Below are 21,011 nucleotides of genomic sequence, written 5' to 3' on the forward strand. Positions count from 1 at the left end.
AGCAAAGACAAAATATATGGAACCCTTCTCCCTTCCTGTCCTGTCTGTCCTTTCTGTGCACATTGTACTCTCCAAATTCCAATTCTGCACTGCTTATGTCTGTGTGACACCTGGTCTCTGATATCCCAACAATATCTGTCCTTGATGTCTTGACCAGCACTTCAAGCTCATCAAATTCATTAACTACACTCCTAGCATTGGTATACATGCACCTGTTTCTACTCTTAGTTACCCTAACACAATCCATGTATTTACTTGTTCCTCCGACTCCCAGCAGTTCTGGAAATCCCCATTGCTTTGCTTTCCAGGCTGCTGCTCAATTGCATTAATATAGAAGCAGTGCAAGAATAACTTTCATCTCTTTCAGTGGCTACTGTTAATCTATTGGTCCGTGTATCCCCCCCCCCCCCCCCGAAGCTAGCAGTTTTCTGACACACCTAACTCTGCCTCAACAGCATGTTATGAGAATGAATGACAGCAGAACAACTAAGAGGATAATGGAATGGAAACCTATCTGTAGGAGGGTAAGAGGAAGACTGTGGAAAAGATGGATGGATGACATAGAAGAGGACTTAAAGACCATGAGAATAAAAAGTTGGAGAAGTTTGACTTCTGGGAGAGCTTACTGTTGGAATATTGTTGAGAAGGCTAAGACCCACCCTGGGTAAATAAGAAGAAGGGTGGTTAACAAACACAAATAAGCCATTTTGTTTCAGAATGGCTTAGTTGGTCGGAAAAATGGCAGCTACAGTTTAATGCCTCCAAATGTAAAGTTTTATACTTAGGGAACAGAAATACAGGAGTTACTTATAAGCCAAAGGGAGTAGAGTTAAAAGTGGTCCAGAACAAAAAAGACTTAGGGATTATTATCCAGTGAGTCATTAAATTTTCCATGCAGTGTAAACTAGTGGCTAGGTAGGTACATAGTATCCGGTCTGTGATATTTAGGACCTTTACAAGTAGGAAAAAGGAAGTCATTGTCCTGATATGAGATGATGGTGAGACTGCAATTATAATATTATGTTCAGGTCTGGAGTAACTAGATTGGCGAGCGGTGCTAATCAATGTTCTCATGAAGAACAGCTTAGAAAGAGAAGGCTGCAAAGTTTGTAAAATAGACATCTTAAGGGGACCCTGAAGGTAACCAGTAAAAAAGAACAAGGTAACCAGTAAAAAAGAACAAGGGCAGTATATTTTTACTGATAGAAGAGAGAATAACCAGGTTAGCATTAGCATTAGTAGAGGCATATGATGCAAGAAAGCAAGCTTATGCAGCATCAGCCAAAAAAAAAAAAAAAAAAAAAAAAACCCTTCCACTTCACCCACTCGGTTTGTTCGAAATACCTGTCCAGCTGAGCCTTAAATTTATTTAAGCTATCAACTTCCACAACAAAGGATGGAAGTCTGTTCCACCAACCAACTACCCGCTGGCTAAAGGCAAATTTCCGCACATCTATCCTACATCTGTCTTTCCTCAATTTGAATTTATACCCTCTCAGGTGATTATTCTGAGCAAGAGGCAGTATCCCATCAGTATTGAGCATGCTCAAACCATTCAAGGCTTTGTACACCTCTATCAGATCACCTCGCCGGTGCTAGTCTCCAGACACTGTAATTTACAAAACTTAAGCCTTTCTTCGTAAGAGCAACCCTTCATTCCGTTCACTAACCTTGTTGCCCTTCTCTGTACTTGTTCCAGCAGCTCTACATCCTTCTTGAAATGAGGCCTCCAGACCTGTATACAGTACTCAAGGTGCAGCCTGACCATTGCCTTATACAAGAGAATAATCACCTCCCTATCCATGCTAGAAAAATTCCTGTATATCATTGATAAGACACCATGAGCTACTCTTGCAGCCCGTCTGCACTGCTCAGAGAACTTCATATCTGCCTACACAATTACCCCCAGGTCCTTCTCTACCACTGTCAGTGTAGTACCACAGAGTTAATACGTTGCTTTGGGGTTGCTGTTTTCCATATGTAGTACTTTGCATTTGTCAATGTTAAACTTCATTTGCCACCTCTCAGCCCATCTGCTCAACATTTCCAGATCCTGTTGCAGCAGCATAGTGTCAGTAGCGTCCTTAACAACCCTGTCAACCTTTGTATCATCTGCAAACTTGTACATTAAGCTTGATATACCATCTTCAATATCATTTATAAATACAGAAAACAACAATGGACCCAATATCGAACCCTGAGGGACTCCACTAATAACATTAGTCCACGATGAGCAGTGTCCATTAATTACTACTCTCTGTCTTCTGCCACTCAACCATCCCTTTATCCATAGCAACAATTTTCCACCAGTGCCACACTGCTCCAATTTGTGCAGCAGTCTTCCATGTGCAACAGTATCAAAAGCCTTTCTAAGATCCAAATATATAATATCAAAGTTATTCTCTGCATCCAATTCTTTTGTGACTACATCATAGTATCCAATCAAATTGATCAGGCAAGACCTTCCCTTAACAAAACCATGCTGTGTCTGAGCTATAACTGAATTCTTGTCAAGATGATCCTGCAGTGCTTCTTTAACCAGTGCTTCCATTAATTTTTCTGGAACAGAAGTTAAACTCACAGGTCTATAATTACTTGTGTCGCCCTTTGATCCTCCTTTGTGAATTGGGGTTACATTTGCACATCTCCAGTTTGTGAGTACCTCCCCTGAGTCCAAGGAAGCTCTCATAATTATGGCTAACAGATTGCTTACTTCCTTTGCTGCCTCCTTTAATATAACTGGATAGATCCCATCCACCCCAAGTGCCTTTCTTGTATTTATCTTCAACAATTTCTCCTCTACTTTACTCTCAATTATTACAAGATCATCTAGCTAACTGCCAGTCTTTACTTCAGCTATGGTATTCCCCTTCCTGAATAACTCCTGATGTGTGAATGTAGATGCAAAATATTGATTTAGTTTGTTAGTTACCTGAGCAGGATCATGAACAGTTGAACCATCGATATCAAGTGGACCAATCTGATTCATCCCCTTCGTTCTAGAGTTTACATAAATAAAGAACTCCTTGCTGTTTTTCTTTGCATCCCTTGCCAAAGATTTCTCGTAATCTGCCTTCACCTGCCTAACCTCCTTTGTAACTTGGTTACAGATCAACTTATATCTATCATAGGCTTCTGTGTCACATGTTAATTTATATGTATCCCATGCATTTTTCTTGTCTGCCATATGTCTCATTAGTTCATCTGACATCCATTTAGGCCTGATCCTTGAACAATATTTCTTAGTTGGTATGTAAAACCTAGTAGCTTCCAAGATAAGTTCTTTGAATGCTTCCCATTTTGAGTTTGCTGTTGGTAACATCATCAGTTGGTCCCATTGTATAGAATTTAAATACTGTCTCAGACCATCGTAGTCGCCTTTATGAAAGTAATAACCCTTCCCTTCCCTTAACCCCTGATGTTAGTTACCTCCTTGAGTAAATCCCACTTCAACACACTGTGATCACTGCCACCTAGTGGTTCATTTTCCTGCAGATTCTTAATGCATGAAGAATCACTACTGATAATCAAATCAAGAGTATTGCTCCCTCTAGTTGCCTCCCAAACATGCTGATGTAGAAAACAATCATCCAATAAATCCACAAAAAGCCTTGCTAGTGTGTGAGTGACCAACCCACAAATTCCAGTCAGTATCTGGGAAATTAAAATCCTCCAATATAAGACTCTCTGATTTACTGGCCCACTCTGTTTCCCTGTACAGTTTCTTATTATACTCATCAGAGTTATTAGGCCTATAGCACACTCCTACTCTCAATTTTGATCTCTCAATGCTTATGTCACACCAAACTGACTCGACACTGCACTGTCCAGCGATGTCAACTGGCTTCACTTCCTTGGATTTTATGTGTTTCTTAACTAATAGCATAACCCCTCCTCCCTTCCTATCCTTTCTGTAGACGTTGTACTGCCCAAATTCCAGTTCTGCATTACTTATATCTGTGACACCACGTCTCTGATATCCCAACAATATCCGCCTTTGATGCTTTGAGCAATACCTCAAATTCATAAAATTTATTTACCAAACTCCTAGCATTGGTGTACACGCAAGGTATACATGCACCTGTTCTTTTTCTTAGCTACCATAACACAACCCATGTGTTTACTTGTACCCCAATGATTCCCAGCAGTCTCTGAAATATCCTGCATCTTATTTTCCAAGCTGCTGCTCATTCCAATAGAAGCAGTGCAAGAATCACTTTCACCTCTGCCAGTGGCTACTGTTAATCTATTAGTCCTTGTCTCCCCCCAATCTCGCAGTTTTCCGACCTACCTAACACTGCCTCGATAGCATCAGCAAACATTCTTGCACCCTTTCTATTTAAGTGTATCCCATCCCTGTAGAAGCAGTCTCTCCTGTTAACAAGTACAGACCAGGCTGAAAAAAATTTTACCCCTTGAGCCTTGCACAATCTTTCCAGGGCCAAATGGTTGAACAAATACAAAATTTTTGGGAGTAACAGAAGGTTGTATCTCACAAAATTTACTTTTGGCAGCATGTTTTAAATCAGTGGAATAAATTGCCTTCCGTAGTAGTAGAGACAGAGGGTTTGGTAAAGTTGAAAGTAGAATCAGATAGCCATTATTTGGCAATTAGGAAGGTATGAATGATAAATAATTGTCCCCCCTCCCTCTTTTCTTTTTTTTTTTTGCACTGTAGTTAGCAGAACTGAAGATAGTAGCTAATTGTATTGATCAGAAAATATCTACCTTTTAATTGATTCTGTGATTTCTGTATATAGACCTAAATGGATGTCACAGGAACTGAAGGGACTTGTAACAGTGAAGAAAAGTGCATGGGATGCAAATTATCAGGTGATACAGATGTCTAGAGCAGATATAAACTAATCTGTAATGAAGTCACAAGGAAGTTTCTGGCAAAGAATGCAGAGACTTCACTTATATAAACAGTAGAAGGAAGGGACTGAATCACATTGATCCACTAGATATGAATGAATTAACTGTTCATTATCCTCTTATCTGCTCAGATTGCTAACAAACAATGGGTATTTTGTGTGTATTTACATTCACAAATGAAGATTTTTTTTAGGGATGGAGAAGCCAGAAGTGAATCAAATTCTTGCAGAGAGCTGAATGATTTCGTTATAACTGAGAGGAAAGTGGAGAAAAAAATTGTTGAAGCTAAACAAAAAAAGACACCTGTGGTGGATGGGATCTATCCAGTTATATTAAAGGAGACATCAAAAAGAGGTAAGCAAACCTTTATGTAATATGATTATGAGAGCATTCCTGGATTCAAGGGAGGTCTGCAATTCACAAAGAGCTATCAAAGGGAGACATGAGTAATTACAGACCTGTTAGCTTGACTTAAGTTCCAGGGAAAATAATGGAGTCAATGGTTAAAGAAGTGATGCAGAGCTATACAGGAATGCAATTATACCGCAGTCACAGCATGGGTTTGTTAAGAGGCATTCTTTTCTGATCAATCTGATTGGGTACTGCGACACAGTAACAAAGGAGCTGGATACAAAAAACAATTTTAACATCGTATACTTAGATTTCAGAAAAGCTTTTGATATTATTGCACATAAGCAACTGCTATACAAACTGGAGCAGTGTGTCATTAAAGGAAAGTTGCTGCTGTGGATAACAGAGGTCTGAGTAGAAGAAGACAGAGTGGTTATCAATGGCACTGGTCAGCTTGGACTAATGTTATTAGTATAGTCTCCCAGGATTCAGTACTGGAGCAATTATTCTTTTTCAATATGGTACTGTTGAAGGCATATCAGGCTTAATATCTAAGTTTGCAGATGACACAAAGGTTGGCAGGATAATTAATCACAGTAATCAGGGCATGTTACTGTAACAAGATCTAGACAAATTAGGCAGATGGGCTGAGAAGTGGCAATTTAAGTTTAATATTGACAAATGGAAGGTACTTCATATGGAGAGACAGTAATCCCTGATTAACATACTAGCTGTGGTATCACACACACAGGGTAGTGGAGAATTAATATGAACTGGGATAATTGTGCAGTCAAATATGAAGCTCTGAGTAGAGCAGACAGGCTGTCAGGGCAGGACACTTCATGGGGTTTTATGAATGGTACATGGGAACTTTGCCAGCAGGGATAAGGAGGAGATTATCCCTTTGTATAAGGCTTTGGTTAAGCTACATCTTGAATCACAGGTCTGCAAGCCTCATTTTAGGAAAGATGTGGAACTGTGGGAATGTTTGTAGAGAACAGCAAGATTGGTGAGGGAAGCAAAATGGTGTTTTTATGAGGAAACACTTCAGTTTTGCAAATTGCAGTGTCTGGAGGGAAGCAAAATGGTGCCTTATGAGGAAAGCCTTCAGTTTTGCAAATTGCAGTGTCTGGAGACTAAACACCTACAAGGAAGTCTGATTGAGGTTTTTAAGGCCTTGAATTTGATTGAATAAGCTGATAGAATCCTTCCTCTTGCTGAGACTTTATGAGGGGGTGTAAATTCAAATTGAAGATGTTCCCTGATAATTTATAAACATCCCATGCATTTTTATTCTCTCACTAAGTCTCATCAGTTCATATATCATTAATTTAGTTTTAAAGCTTGAGCAATAATTTGTTGAAGGATAATAATAATTGTCCTTGAAGAATAATTTGTCTATTCTTTTAAATTTATAAAAAATTCCCATTTCAGTCAACAATCGGTCACTCTGGAGTTGAAAGCAAATTTTCCCACATTTACCTTATAACCATTATTTTCCAATTTAAATTTATGTCCCATATGTGTGTTGTACAAGGAAAAGTAAGGATGCCATCAGCACTTGGTTTACTTGATCCATTTAAAGCTTTAAATACTTCAATCATGTTTCCTCACAGATGCTGTGTTTTTAGATGCGTCAAGTTACGGAACTGAAGTTTTTCTTTGTAAGTGTTCCCTTATATATTGCTGACTAACCTTGTTGCACTTCTAACTATCACTATTACAAAGAAAGTAAGTGAAGTGTATGATTCTGTGTGTATATTGTTTTAGTAGATTTAAATAATTTTAAATAACAAAGCTTCATTACTTCCCAAAGTATAAACCATTTAACTGAAGGAATTTACACTCTTATTTTATAGATAAGGTTTTATAGTAAGGGAAATGTGTTTGCACCATGATATTGAATTTTCAAGTTTATGCATTCATCACAAGTTGCCTTGGTCTTGCACTACAATTAAACAGAATTTCCCTTATGAGAAGTAATGCCATTTAGATTAAGTACAAGAAGAGGAAAAACAAACTGCACAGCAGAAAAATCTGTAGCTCACTGTCAATGCATTCACTGCATGGCCACCACAAACCCTACTGTGGTGGTGTCTGTAGGTGTGCTGTAACAATGTCTGTAGTGGCTACATGATGAATTTCTGAATTTCAGGCATCTCTTATGCAAACCTTAATATAATAACACTGTGTACAGTTAGGTTACAGAAATTGGCTAAAGCATGAAACGAAAATCAACTGAAGTTGGCTAAATATATGTAGCTCACTGCCTATAAATTCACTGTGTAGCCGTCACAGCATGATACAGACATTGTCGCAGCCGGGTTTGCAGTGGCTACGCAGTGAATGCATCAGCAATGAGCTACATGTATTTAGCTAACTTTGGGTTATTTTCATTTCATACTTCAACCAATTTCTGTAACCTAACTGTACTTGCCAGCAGTTACTGAAATTTGCATAAGGATAAGCCTGTAATTCAGAAATTCACCACGTAGTTAAATGTAGAATGCATTGGTAGTGAGCTACAGACTTTGCTGCAGCACAGTTTGTTTTTCCTCTCTTGTACTTAACCATTTATGTATAATGGGGTTCCATCCATCATTTCAACAGCTGTTTCATTGGTTTCTATCCTGTTATTAATGCAGATCTATGTAGCACCTTGATTAGCAATTTCTATTCTTTTATTAGTGCAGATATATATAGCACCTTGATAATCAAGCAGTAATTCAAATCACAATGTGAAAGATGCTTCTGTCACTAAATAGTGACAAAAATTTTAAAGTAAGAAGAAAGAGCCTTAAGAGCTTAGTGTCACTATGTAAGAGCATTGCTGTAGTGCAAAGACATCGTTCTTTCCTTATGCTCCAATAAAATGTTTTGTTTATCCAATAGAATATGAGAAACAACTGAAACTTGATAAATGTGGAAAGATATTTTTGTTGTTTTAGCATTAGCATTAGTAGAGGCATTTGATGCAAGAAAGCAAGCTTATGCAGCATCAGCCAAAAAAAATAAATAAATAAAAAATAATAATAAATAAAAAATAACCACTTCCACTTCACCCCTCTGTTCGTTCGAAATACCTGTCCAGCTGAGCCTTAAACTTATTTAGGCTATCAACTTCCACGACAAGGGATGGAAGTCTGTTCCACCAACCAACCATGTTTTCTTCATGTTTGGCTATATTTGTAGTGTTTGTGAATAAAAAGTTTCATCCGATGAGCCCAACTTCCTCTGGTTTAACCATACAAGGATAAATTACTTTCCATTATACAGTATTATAAAAGTAAATTTTATTATGACCCAGTTTATTACATCAAACAATTACAATAATTATACTGAAGTTCATTTTCTTTTAAACAGCAGAATTAAAAATAAGCACAAAGAATTGTTTAATATTTGAAATTAACATAAGCAATTAACTTCCATTTTGTATCACTTAAATTTAATGAGTTTATCTCCCTCTTTTGGCCTGTTGACAGAATTACACAGAAACATGCTATTAACAGTTGACTATTCTGGTAGTTGGGATCTCTGAACCTTTCTGCAAGTATAACAAAAAATATATTTTACCACAAATGGATTAGTGTTTCCTACATACAATTCTTGCTAGAGAAATATTTATATTGTATTCAAGATGATATGCTTAAAACACTTGATTTATGACTTTTGAAGCCACTTTATTACCTTAATTATGAGAATCAGTCCAAGTAATGCTGCATTTTTTTTTTTTTTTTTTTTTTACAAAACTATAGTTGCTTTGTAGGACTGTTATTTGTACAACCTTTTTTGTGTTGTACCAATGAAATAGTCTTTCCACAGGAGGTGTATCTGTAGCAGTCATTAAACATGGCTGCCTTTGTGAATGTTCATCAGAAGCAGCATGCTGTTACTGAGGTTTTTGATATGAAAACATCTTTAGCGGCACCTAACAATGGAATATAATGAAAATGCGAGACGGAAATGCTTACGTCACTGTCACCTAGCCTCTTATTTGTATTGATGCAATCATACTTCCTTGAGTAGTAATGTAGAGTAATGCAACAATACAAATACGAGCATAAAACGTTATATCTTTCATAACTTTGGTTGTAGCTGTTAAATTAAATTAAATGTAATTTAAATGATCATCATACTGGTTGTCAAGTGCTGGAAAAAGTTTCAAAGCTACCTACCAAAGAAGCTTCCCACGTCGACAAAAGAATGAGTTCAAAAACAGAGAATGAAAAAAAAAAAATGCAGAGTTTAATAAAATCTGTTTCTTAAGAGGCTGGACTGGCAACATCACAAAATTATATTCAAGAACTTCTTGAAGATTTTGATCCAGAAGATTTGAGTTCAAATGAATTACCTGAACTGGCTAGACAGAGTATATTGCAACAACCAGCTTCAATTGCATCATTCAAAAACCTGTTGTAGACCCTCCAAAAGTTTCAACAGTAGTCGAGCATGAAATCATTTACAAGGACGTGGAATATGACTGTAACTTCTATAAAACATTTGAATGAAAATTTCTGAAAAATACATTTGGAGCTGTTTGTGATATCTGTGATCGATTGTGGTATGAAAATGATGTAAAATTGTGCACTCAAGGAAGTTATGAATGATGTAATGTTTCAATAAAACTAAAATAAATCTGTGAATGATTATAACAATTCTGTGTTAAATTCGTCTGAATACCATTATGTTGATTGCTCAAGACATATTTGTCAGGTGCAGAACATGAGGCTCATGTGCATCAAAAACTTCATAAAATGACAGTATTAGACACCAGTGGATTACCGTATGAACTTTCTTTACTTATTGGCAAACCATACTTGATAACTAATATTGATGTGTCCGATGGTCTAGTTAACAGAGCTTTAGGAAAATTGGCATGTATTGAATATGATGAAGAGACTAATTCTATTAAATGTCTTTGGTTGAAATTTCTAGGATCACCTGCTGTGGGTTTGACTTGCTAGAATGAAGGCTCGTCAGTTTGCTATGGCTTGAGAAATCAATTTAGAAGCCATACTTACTGATTGCAAGCAGTAAGAGTGTTTCGTTGAATAACAACAGAACGATCTCAGCTAAACAAAATCATTTTCCACTAATACTAGCTTGTGCTATTACCATCCATAAATCTCAGGGAGGTACTTTTGATTTCATAATTTATGAATATGAGAAATGTCACGAACAACAACTAGTTTATGTTACATTATCTCGAGTTACCGATATCAGTGGTATTTACATTATTGCTGCAAATGGAGAAAAGAAATTTTATCATGGACTGAGAAATGCTGCATCTACTCTTGCACTTCAAGCTGAAATGACCAGGTTGTCGAGTAATCCTCTACTTACCATGCAAGACATTTTATACAAGTTCATCAGTAAATGACAAGATCTTTTCATTCTAATGTTAAATTGTCAAAGTTTACATGATCTCACACTGCTGTCACCCAACAATCCAATTTACTTCTACTTTCTGAAACATGGCTAAATAATGACAAAGTAAGCATACCTAACTTTGTTTGTGTCATTCAATTCAAACAAGATCAACAAGAGAGAAAATCATACTCGTGTTGTTACTCCTCATATGGAAGTGACTTATCAACAAATTGTTGGAATATCAGTGAGTGTGTTCGACCTGTTGGAGACATTTTTGTGGCTGAATGCCTTCTTCCTGATGGTCAAACAATATTGTTAGTAGTCATTTACATTTTGCCTAACCAAAAGATTGAACACATCATTATATTCATCTGTTACACGATTGAAGGAGCTGTACTGCCACAACAATTTTCTCACAAAAAATACAATTGAATACCAATGATACTTAATGGAGATTTCAGTGTTAATTTTGCTGATACTGAATCCAAACTGTGAACTGATTTCTTAGAATATAAATTTGGACTAGTGTTAAATACTTCTAGATCTGTACCGACAACTAATCATGGAACTATAATTGATGCTGTGTTTCGAAGGCATTTAGACTCTTTACAATCTCCAGTGTACGTTTCTTATTTTAGCCATCACAAAACCATTTTAATTTACCTATTGAACCTGTATTGTAACCTAAAATTGATGAAATTATCGGTGGGGGGGGGGGAGGGAATGTTTTAAATTGTGTTAAACGTGTTTGGATTCTTTTCATTCCTAAAACTGTTTAACCTCTTCCAAGCCAAGGATGTTTTCACATGACACATCTTTCCTGCATTCAGGGCACACACTTTTTTTTTTTTTTTGTGATTATGACAATATTGGAAACATAAGTGGCTATAGAAGGTATATGGGAGATGCACTTTTGACTGCAGCACAGTTTGTCTCTGGACCAAGCAGATAACATTCATAGGAAATGGATGATCTGCATTAGTTATTGAAAGTTAGTTATTCGTTATTGAAATTATGCGCCCATCCACAAATGTTGCCGATATTATCTGTCATAGCTGTCACGTGTTGTGCAAAGATATGTGATGTACTGATAATAGTTGAATCTTCGTGTTGATACAGTCAAAGTTCTTTATAGCGACCTTCTTTTTAACATCCCAACACGTTATAACGTCCTATGTGGTTGGTCCTGGCCAATTTCTCATTAACCTAATTCTGTTTTACATTCAGTACAATGTTGAAAATAAAGGGATATCTCTATAATGACCATAAATTTCTACCTCCCAATCTGAATTTTTTACTTTTTTATTACAATATTTGCATATAAAAATGACAGAATGCTTCAAATATATTGAAGTAATTTCAGCCTGACTGTGAGAAATCATTTGTTAAGATTTTCCATGCTCTTTTTTTGCAGTGCGGTAATGAAATGAACATCCGCTAGAAGTTCATTTCATTAGTTAGTGTATGTTTATTGGCTATTCGCTTCAAGAAAGTGGAGAGCTTTGCCAATTCCAGATAAAATTAGGATTTTGCAAGCTGTAGATATGGTGTGCATTCTAAGACTAACATCGCCAAACAGTTCAACATTCCTAAGAGTACTCTGTTCACTATTCTGAAAGATCAGAAAAAGATTGAAAGTTTAGAGCAATCCGCTGCACCGGATAGGATTCAAGCACGAAAGGTGAAGTATCCAGATCTTGGAATGGCTAATGATAATGTGTGCAGAAAATGTTTCCGTAGATGGTAATCTTTTAAAAGATAAGGCTGAATCGTTTGCATATCAAATGGATATTGAATAATTTAAAAGTTCATATAGATGGTTCCAGAAATTTAAGACTCATCATGGCCTGTCTTTCAAAAAAGTGTGGCAACAATGCAGCCATGGACATTGATGCTACAAATGAATAGAAGGAAAATTGTTTAAGTTAAACTATCGAAGAATGCTATTAAACAAAATTGTGCTGTCTTGAAAGCAAAAATTAATGCAAAATCGACATCCTGCAGGCAATGTATTTGTGTTTCAGCATGGGATGAAGTTGATAAAAAAGTAATTGCTAACTGCTTCAAACATGCTGGATTTATTGCCTTGAATGATGCAATGTGTGAAGTTCTGCGTGCTGCTTCCTCTTTTAATTGCGAAGAACAGTCTGATAATAGGGAAGAAATATTTGAGCCTGTGCATCATCACCTAAACTTACAGGAAAACTTAAGCTTCAAAAATTACACAGAAGTGGATGCAGATATTGAATGATGTTTAAGTATATGCACTAATGAAGAGGAATTCATTGCAGATGTAATGGAATCTTCTGAAATTTGTAGTGATGAAGGTGAGGAACCTATGGTGGTTGAACAAGAAGTTTCAGTAAAAGATGCTCATCAAAGATTAGAACTTGTATGATATATTTTTTTTTAAGCACAGCCTAACTGCAAAAGTGAAATAACTACTATTGTGCACCTTCATAATTCTCTTTTAAAACATGCTCTACCATTGAAACAGTGTGTTTTCGACACATTATTTTAAAGTACGAAACAATTCTCTCATTAGGTCTTGAAAGGTATGTAGCCTATGTAGTGAAATTTACAATTTAATTGTAACCAATCGTAATTACAATACAATTGTAATTTTCTTGTTTAATACTATAGTACATATTATAAATAAGATTACACTATATTGTATTAGTATAATTACATTAAATGTTCAAGCTTTTACTTGTTTTGCTGCTGATTTTATGAACAATTGATATAATGTCCTTCCGATATAATGACCGTTTTTCTGCTTCCCCTATGGGGTCATTATATAATCGAAGATTCACACAATGAAATGATGGTAATGGTGCATGATCGTCATTATCTACCCAAGTTTCACTCAAAACTAATATTTTACTCTGTTGTAGGATGGAGTCATGTACAAAATACGTTTAAAAAATTAAGAACAGCTCCTGGAAAAACTGGACTCCAAATTAACCAAGAAAAAACTGACTATTTAAAAGTCGCAAGAAGTGATAACAACCAAGACAAATTTTATAATTGATAATTTTAACTTTAAGAATATAACCTCATTCAAATACAGGCAACCCCCACATAACACAGTACTTCTACAACACGGTTACATTCTAACATGATTAATAAATTGCGGCAATCGTTGCACAACACGGTACTTCTACAACAATGTTTTGCTCTGCTGTTTGTTATTTAGGAGCATTAGCAACTAAGGCCATATTGCTCCGGGGATATGCGGTGGTCATTCCCTGACCTTTCCGCGTCCTCCGTATTTGGTGGTCACGGGCTCGAACCCAGGTCTAATCAAGAAGCATGTGCTACGCACTGCTGCTCCTGCCCACCTGGCTGTTTTAGAGCAATCCTCAATTTTCAGCAATTTTCAGCAATCCTCAAACCATGTTAGAGCAAAACAGGGGCACCAGAGGCGCCCCTGTTTTGCTCTAACACGGTTTGAGGATTGCTGAAAATCTTACATAATATGGTATTTTTGAGCTTTTGTGCTGGGAAAAATCCTGCTATTATGTTAGATGTAATTTTCAATGTTTACATTCCTTTTTTTTGTGAATCCCTGTGTTGACTCGCTAGTTGTTATCACCTCCATGGTATTTTTCTAAAGCACATTTTTGGAGGTCACTACCATAAAACAAAAACAATATGCAGTTTCTGGTTTATTGGTCTTTTCTGTTAGTGTAATCAATTATAAATGGGTAGTAGATTGTGAACTCTTATCTTCTTGCATTTGCTATAGTACCAATAGCTGGAATTCTGTGGGCTTTCACATTATTATGGTGAAATGTGTTTGAACATGAAATATTCATTCATATAAAAAAACATAAATAAATTTTCAGAAACTCATTACTCCATATTTCACTTGTGTGTATCGTGTTCTTTGTTATTAATTGCTTATCATTTTTACTGTTTTAAATTTTACTACCAAAAAAAAAAAAAAAAAACGTCAGTGACAGAAATATCAATTAATTACTATGTACATATTACAGTATGTGTGTTAATTAAGCTATGTATGTAATCGTAAATTTATTTTTATTTTGCAAACTGGAAAATATTCTTCCGATTTTCATATATCATTTAAAGTGGGAGTCCACTATATTTTGTTAGGAGAACCCTGGGTTAGGTTCCGTGCTATTGAACTTGTGCTTGTTTGAGACCATAAAAAAAAATTGTAACTTCGAAGAGTGCAGTTCATGACTTTTAAAGAGAGCAGAAGGTACACAAAATCTAGATGCTGCAGAAGAGATTGTGCTTAGAAGCAATGAAGAGGAAGAAAATTAAATTATTGTTCAAGGTTTAGGCCTAAATGGATGTCAGACGAACTAATGAGACATATGGCAGAGAAGAAAAATGCAAGGGATACATATAAATTAATGGGTGACATGGAAGCCTATGATAGATATAGGCTGGTTTGTAACCAAGTCACAAAGGAGATTAGGCAGGCAAAGGCAGATTATGAGAAATCCTTGGCAAAGGACGCAAAGAAAAACAGAAAAGAGTTCTTTACCTATGTAAACTCTAGAAGGAAAGGGATGAATCAGATTGGTCCCCTGGATATTGATGGTTCAACAGTTGAGGATCCTGCTCAGGTGGCTAAAAAACTAAACAAGTATTTTGCATCTACATTCACACATGAGGAGTTATTCAGGAAGGGGAATGCCAGAGGTTTAGTAAACTCTGGCAGTGAGCTAGATGATTTTGTAATAACTGAGAGGAAAGTGGAGGAGAGATTGTTGGGGATAAACATAAAAAAGGCACCTGGGGTGGATGGGATCTATCCAGTTATATTAAAGGAGGCAGCAAAGGAAGCAAGCAAACCGTTAGCCATAATTATGAGGGCTTCTTTGGACTCAGGGGAGGTACCCATAGACTGGAGATGTTCAAATGTGACCCCAATTCACAAAGGAGGATCAAAGGCTGACACAAGTAATTATAGACCTGTGAGTTTAACTTCTGTTCCAGGAAAATTAATGGAGGCACTGGTTAAAGAAGCACTGCAGAATCATCTAGACAAGACTTCAGTTATAGCTCGGACACAGCATGGTTTTGTTAAGGGAAAGTCTTGCCTGACCAATTTGATTGGATACTATGATGCAGTCACAAAGGAACTGGATGCAGGGAATAACTTTGATATTATATATTTGGATCTTAGAAAGGCTTTTGATACTGTTGCATATTGAACACTGCTGTACAAATTGGAGCAGTGTGGCATTGGAGGCAAATTGCTGCTATGGATAAAGGGATGGTTGAGGGGGAGAAGACAGAGAGTAGTAATCAATGGACACTGCTCATAGTGGACTAATGTTATTAGTGGAGTCCCTCAGGGTTCAGTGTTCGGTCCATTGTTGTTTTCTGTATTTATAAATGATATTGATGATGGTATATCAAGCTTATTGTACAAGTTTGCAGACAATACAAAGGTTGGCAGTGTTGTTAAGGACACTACTGATGCTATGCTGCTGCAACAGGATCTGGAAAGGTTGAGCAGATGGGCTGAGAGGTGGCAAATGAAGTTTAACATTGACAAATGTAAAGTACTACATATGGGAAACAGTAACCCCAGAGCAATGTATCAACTCTGTGGTACTACACTGACAGTGGTAGAGAATGAAAAGGACCTGGGGGTAATTGTGCAGGCAGATATGAAGTTTTGTGAGCAGTGCAGACTGGCTGCAAGAGTAGCTCATGGTGTCTTGTCAATGATATACAAGAATTTTTCTAGCAGGTATAAGGAGGTGATTATTCCCTTGTATAAGGCAATGGTCAGGCCACACCTTGAGTACTGTATACAGGTCTGGAGGCCTCATTTCAAGAAGGATGTATAGCTGCTGGAACAAGTATAGAGAAGGGCAACAAGATTAGTGAATGGAACAAAGGGTTGCTCTTACGAAGAAAGGCTTAAATTTTGCAAATTATAGTGTCTGGAGACTAGGCACCGGCGAGGTGATCTGATAGAGGTGTATAAAGCTTTGAATGGTTTGAGCATGCTCAATGCCAATGGGATTCTTTCTCTTGCTCAGAATAATCACCTGAGAGGGCATAAATTCAAATTGAGGAAAGACAGATGTAGGATAGATGTGCGGAAATTTGCCTTTAGCCAGCGGGTAGTTGGTTGGTGGAACAGACTTCCATCTCTTGTTGTGGAAGTTGATAGCCTAAATAAATTTAAGGCTCAGCTGGACAGGTATTTTGAACAAATGGAGGGGTGAAATTGGAGTGGTTTTTTTTTTTTTTTTTTTTTGGCTGATGCTGCATAAGCTTGCTTTCTTGTATCATATGCCTATGCTAATGCTAAACGAATGTACATTATCCCACATATAAGTATCACAGTTTTTAAGGTAAGATTTTTGTTCAGTTTCTATTTAAGTTACTACTATTATAAAAATAAAGTTAAAATATTAAGTTATTACTACTATAAAAATTAAGTTTATGATGGTTACAAAAAAAATGGCATATTTTTGTTAGCTTTTGGAACATAACCACAGGGACTCACATCTGGTGAGTATGGGCTTGGCACACACAGGGTCCTGAGCTGGATATCATCATTCTTCTCTTTCTTGGTAATTCCTTTCTACTTCTGACTTTTGCTCAGGTTAACTCATGGATTTTTTTTGGCTGGTGCAGCATAAGCCTCAGGCTTCTTTGCACCCTGTGGCTAATAATAATAACAATAACATAAGCCCTCTTTTTGTGCTGGTTCTTAGTCTCTTATAACACGGTTTCACATTACACAAGATTTTGAAAGGAACCAAACTACCGTGTTATATGAGGGTTACCTGTATCTAGATTCAATGATAAATAACGAAAATAATACATACCAGCATAGAAGTTAAGACTAGAATACAGGCAGGAAATAGCATATTTTACAATTCAGCATCTTCTGGCCTCTAAAATTTTATCACATAGACTTAAAATAGACTTATATAAAACCTGCATTAGACCCATAGTGCTATATGGAGTAGAAACCTGGAATGCAACTATCCATGATAACAATGTTACAACGGTTTAAAAACAAAATAGTTAGAAAGATATTTGAACCCATTAAAGACAATCTAACGAAAGAATGGAGAAGGAGACATAATACAGAACTGTACCGAAATAATACAGAACTGTTTACGAAATGAAGGTGATGTGACTTAGATGGTGAGGACATATTGAAAGAATGGAAGACTCCAGTGCAACCAAACAGGTATACCAATATAGACCAGCAGGGAAAAGACCAAGAGGATCCCCCATCAACGATGGAAGGACAACGTTTGGCAGAAATTGAGGAGCTTGGAATAACAGACTGGACAGATCGAGTGAAGGACAGAAAGGAATGGAGGAAGATTGTGCTTGCAGCCAAGAACCTTGGAGGTTCATTGAGCCGAAGAAGAAGTAGGATGGAGTCAGTTGTGATGTCTTGTGCATGAGAATGGAAACTTTGCATATTCACTGATGTTATTGAGAAATCTGTTATGAAGAAAACTTGTAATTCACTTTGTAGAAACATTAGGTTATTTGTTTTTAAATTAGGTATTTTTGTGGAGAGTTCAACATTACTTGTTCCCTTTCCATGGTAGAATGTGAGATTGAGGACTGGTTATATATAAACCCTCCAATGAGGTTGCACGAGATAACACATGCAAGCACGTAAGTTGCTGTTGGTGATCTTTTTCATAATCATATACCACTTCATCAAAGGTTCCCCTTTGAGATTTATGTTTTTGATTTAGAATAATAATTAATTTTGAATTATAATTTATGATTTTTGTTTTTGAAGATTGTACTCTCCCCCCCCCCCCCTGGAAAATTTCATCTATACTCGTTTGACATTTTCATCTTCTTCATACTCTAATGTACCAATCACATCATTTACCATTCCATCTACAATGTCTATATTTGTGGTAATCATATACAGTTTTCCCTTTAACAATGAAAGTATATATGGGAGATCTGCTGTTTTGGTCATTGCCATTTTATGAATTTTATTTCTCATACTCCTCAGTTGTTCTTCAGAATTTTATATCCTTGGTTCACATCCTGGGCAACAACATTTTGCATTCCTTCCTGAGATAAAATATAATTATTGAAGTTAACATTGTTATTCTTTAAAAATAATGGAATACCATGAGGACATAAATGATATCCATCTTCTTTAGGAATAAATCTTGATTTGATAATTTTAAATTCTTTAGCATTAGTAGAGGCATTTGATGCAAGAAAGCAAGCTTATGCAGCATCAGCCAAAAAAAAAAAAAAAAAAAAAACCCACTTCACCCCTCTGTTCTTTCAAAATACCTGTCCAGCTGAGCCTTAAACTTATTTAGGCTATCAACCTCCACTACAAGGGATGGAAGTCTGTTCCACCAACCAACCACCCGCTGGCTAAAGGCAAATTTCCGCACGTCTATCCTACATCTGTCTTTCCTCAATTTGAATTTATGCCCTCTCAAGTGATTATTCTGAGCTAGAGGAAGAATCCCATCAGCATTGAGCATGCTCAAACCATTCAAGGCTTTATACACCTCTATCAGATCACCTCGCTGGTGCCTAGTCTCCAGACACTGTAATTTGCAAAACTTAAGCCTTTCTTCGTAAGAGCACCCCTTTGTTCCATTCACTAATCTTGTTGCCCTTCTCTGTACTCGTTCCAGCAGCTCTACATCCTTCTTGAAATGAGGCCTCCAGACCTGTATACAGTACTCTAGGTGAGGCCTGACCATTGCCTTATACAAGGGAATAATCACCTCCTTATCCCTGCTGGAAAAATTCCTGTATATCATTGACAATACTCCATGAGCTACTCTTGCAGCCCGTCTGCACTGCTCAGAGAACTTGATATCTGCCTGCACAACCACCCCCAAGTCCCTTTCATTCTCTACCACTGTCAGTGTAGTACCACAGAGTTGATACGTTGCTCTGGGGTTGCTGTTTCCCATGTGTAGTACTTTACATTTGTCAATGTTAAACTTCATTTGGCACCTCTCAGCCCATCTGCTCAACCTTTCCAGATCCCGTTGCAGTAGCATAGTGTCAGTAGTGTACTTGACAACCCTGCCAACCTTTGTATCGTCTGCAAACTTGGACATTAAGCTTGATATACCATCATCAATATCATTTATAAATACAGAAAACAATAATGGACCCAATACTGAACCCTGAGGGACTCCACTAATAACATTAGTCCACGATGAGCAGTGTCCATTGATTAGCACTCTCTGTCTTCTCTCTCTCAACCACCCCTTGATCCATAGCAGCAATTTGTCTCCAATGCCACACTGCTCCAATTTGTGCAGCAGTCTTCCATGTACAACAGTATCAAAAGCCTTTCTAAGATCCAAGTATATATTAGTAAATAAATTTGATGAATTTGAGGTATTGCTCAAAACATCAAAGGCAGATATTGTTGGGATATCAGAGACGTGGTGTCACACAGATATAAGGGATGCAGAACTGCAATTTGGGGAGTACAACGTCTACAGAAAGGATAGACAGGATAGGAAGGGGGGAGGGGTTATGCTATTAGTTAAGAAACACATAAAAACCAAGGAAGTGAAGCCAGTCGACATCGCTGGACAGTGCAGTGTTGAGTCAGTTTGGTGTGACATAAGCATTGGGAGATCAAAATTGAGAGTAGGAGTGTGCTATAGGCCTAATGACTCTGATGAGTATAATAAGGAACTGTACAGGGAAATAGAGTGGGCCAGTAAATCAGAGAGTCTTATAATGGGAGATTTTAATTTCCCAGATATTGACTGGAATTTGGGGGCTGGTTACTCACACACTAGCAGGGCTTTTGTGGATTTATTGGATGATTGTTTTCTACATCAGCATGTTCGGGAGGCAACTAGAGGGAGTAATACTCTTGATTTGATTATCAGCAGTGATTCTTCATGCATTAAGAATCTGCAGATAAATGAACCACTAGGTGGCAGTGATCACAGTGTGCTGAAGTGGGATTTACTCAAAGAGGTAACTACCATTAGGGGTAAAGGGAAGGGTTATTGCTTCCGTAAAGGCGACTACGATGGACTGAGACAGTATTTAAATTCTATACAGTGGGACCAACTGATGATGTTACCAACAGCAAATTCAAAATGGGAAGCATTCAAAGAACTTATCTTGGAAGCTACTAGGCTTTACATACCAACTAAGAAATATTGTTCAAGGTTTAGGCCAAAATGGATGTCAGATGAACTAATGAGGCATATGGCAGAGAAGAAAAATGCATGGGATACTTACAAATTAACACATGACACAGAAGCCTATGATAGATACAAGTTGATATGCAACCAAGTTACAAAGGAGGTTAGGCAGGCGAAGGCAGATTACGAGAAATCCTTGGCAAGGGATGTAAAGAAAAACAGCAAAGAGTTCTTTACTTATGTAAACTCTAGAAGGAAGGGGATGAATCAGATTGGTCC

At 37.1% G+C, this 21,011-nt stretch overlaps 2 long non-coding RNA genes across 3 annotated transcripts in view; one reads left to right on the plus strand and one right to left on the minus strand.

The window, feature by feature from the left end:
* LOC150087068 (uncharacterized) overlaps nucleotides 1-21,011 on the plus strand; it is a 90,615-nt gene that overhangs the window by 54,121 nt on the left and 15,483 nt on the right. The window lies entirely within an intron of this gene.
* Nucleotides 8,665-21,011, minus strand: part of LOC150087069 (uncharacterized) — a 180,030-nt gene continuing 167,683 nt past the window's right edge. For both annotated transcript variants that reach the window (XR_016546866.1, XR_016546865.1), the window contains exon 4: nucleotides 8,665-8,770. This is a non-coding gene — a long non-coding RNA (uncharacterized LOC150087069). The remainder of the gene's footprint in view (nucleotides 8,771-21,011) is intronic.

The sequence above is a fragment of the Mastigoproctus giganteus genome, chromosome 4 (genome assembly GCF_048544385.1).
Source record: "Mastigoproctus giganteus isolate SK-2022 chromosome 4, ASM4854438v1, whole genome shotgun sequence".
NCBI classification, from domain to species: Eukaryota; Metazoa; Arthropoda; class Arachnida; order Uropygi; family Thelyphonidae; genus Mastigoproctus; species Mastigoproctus giganteus.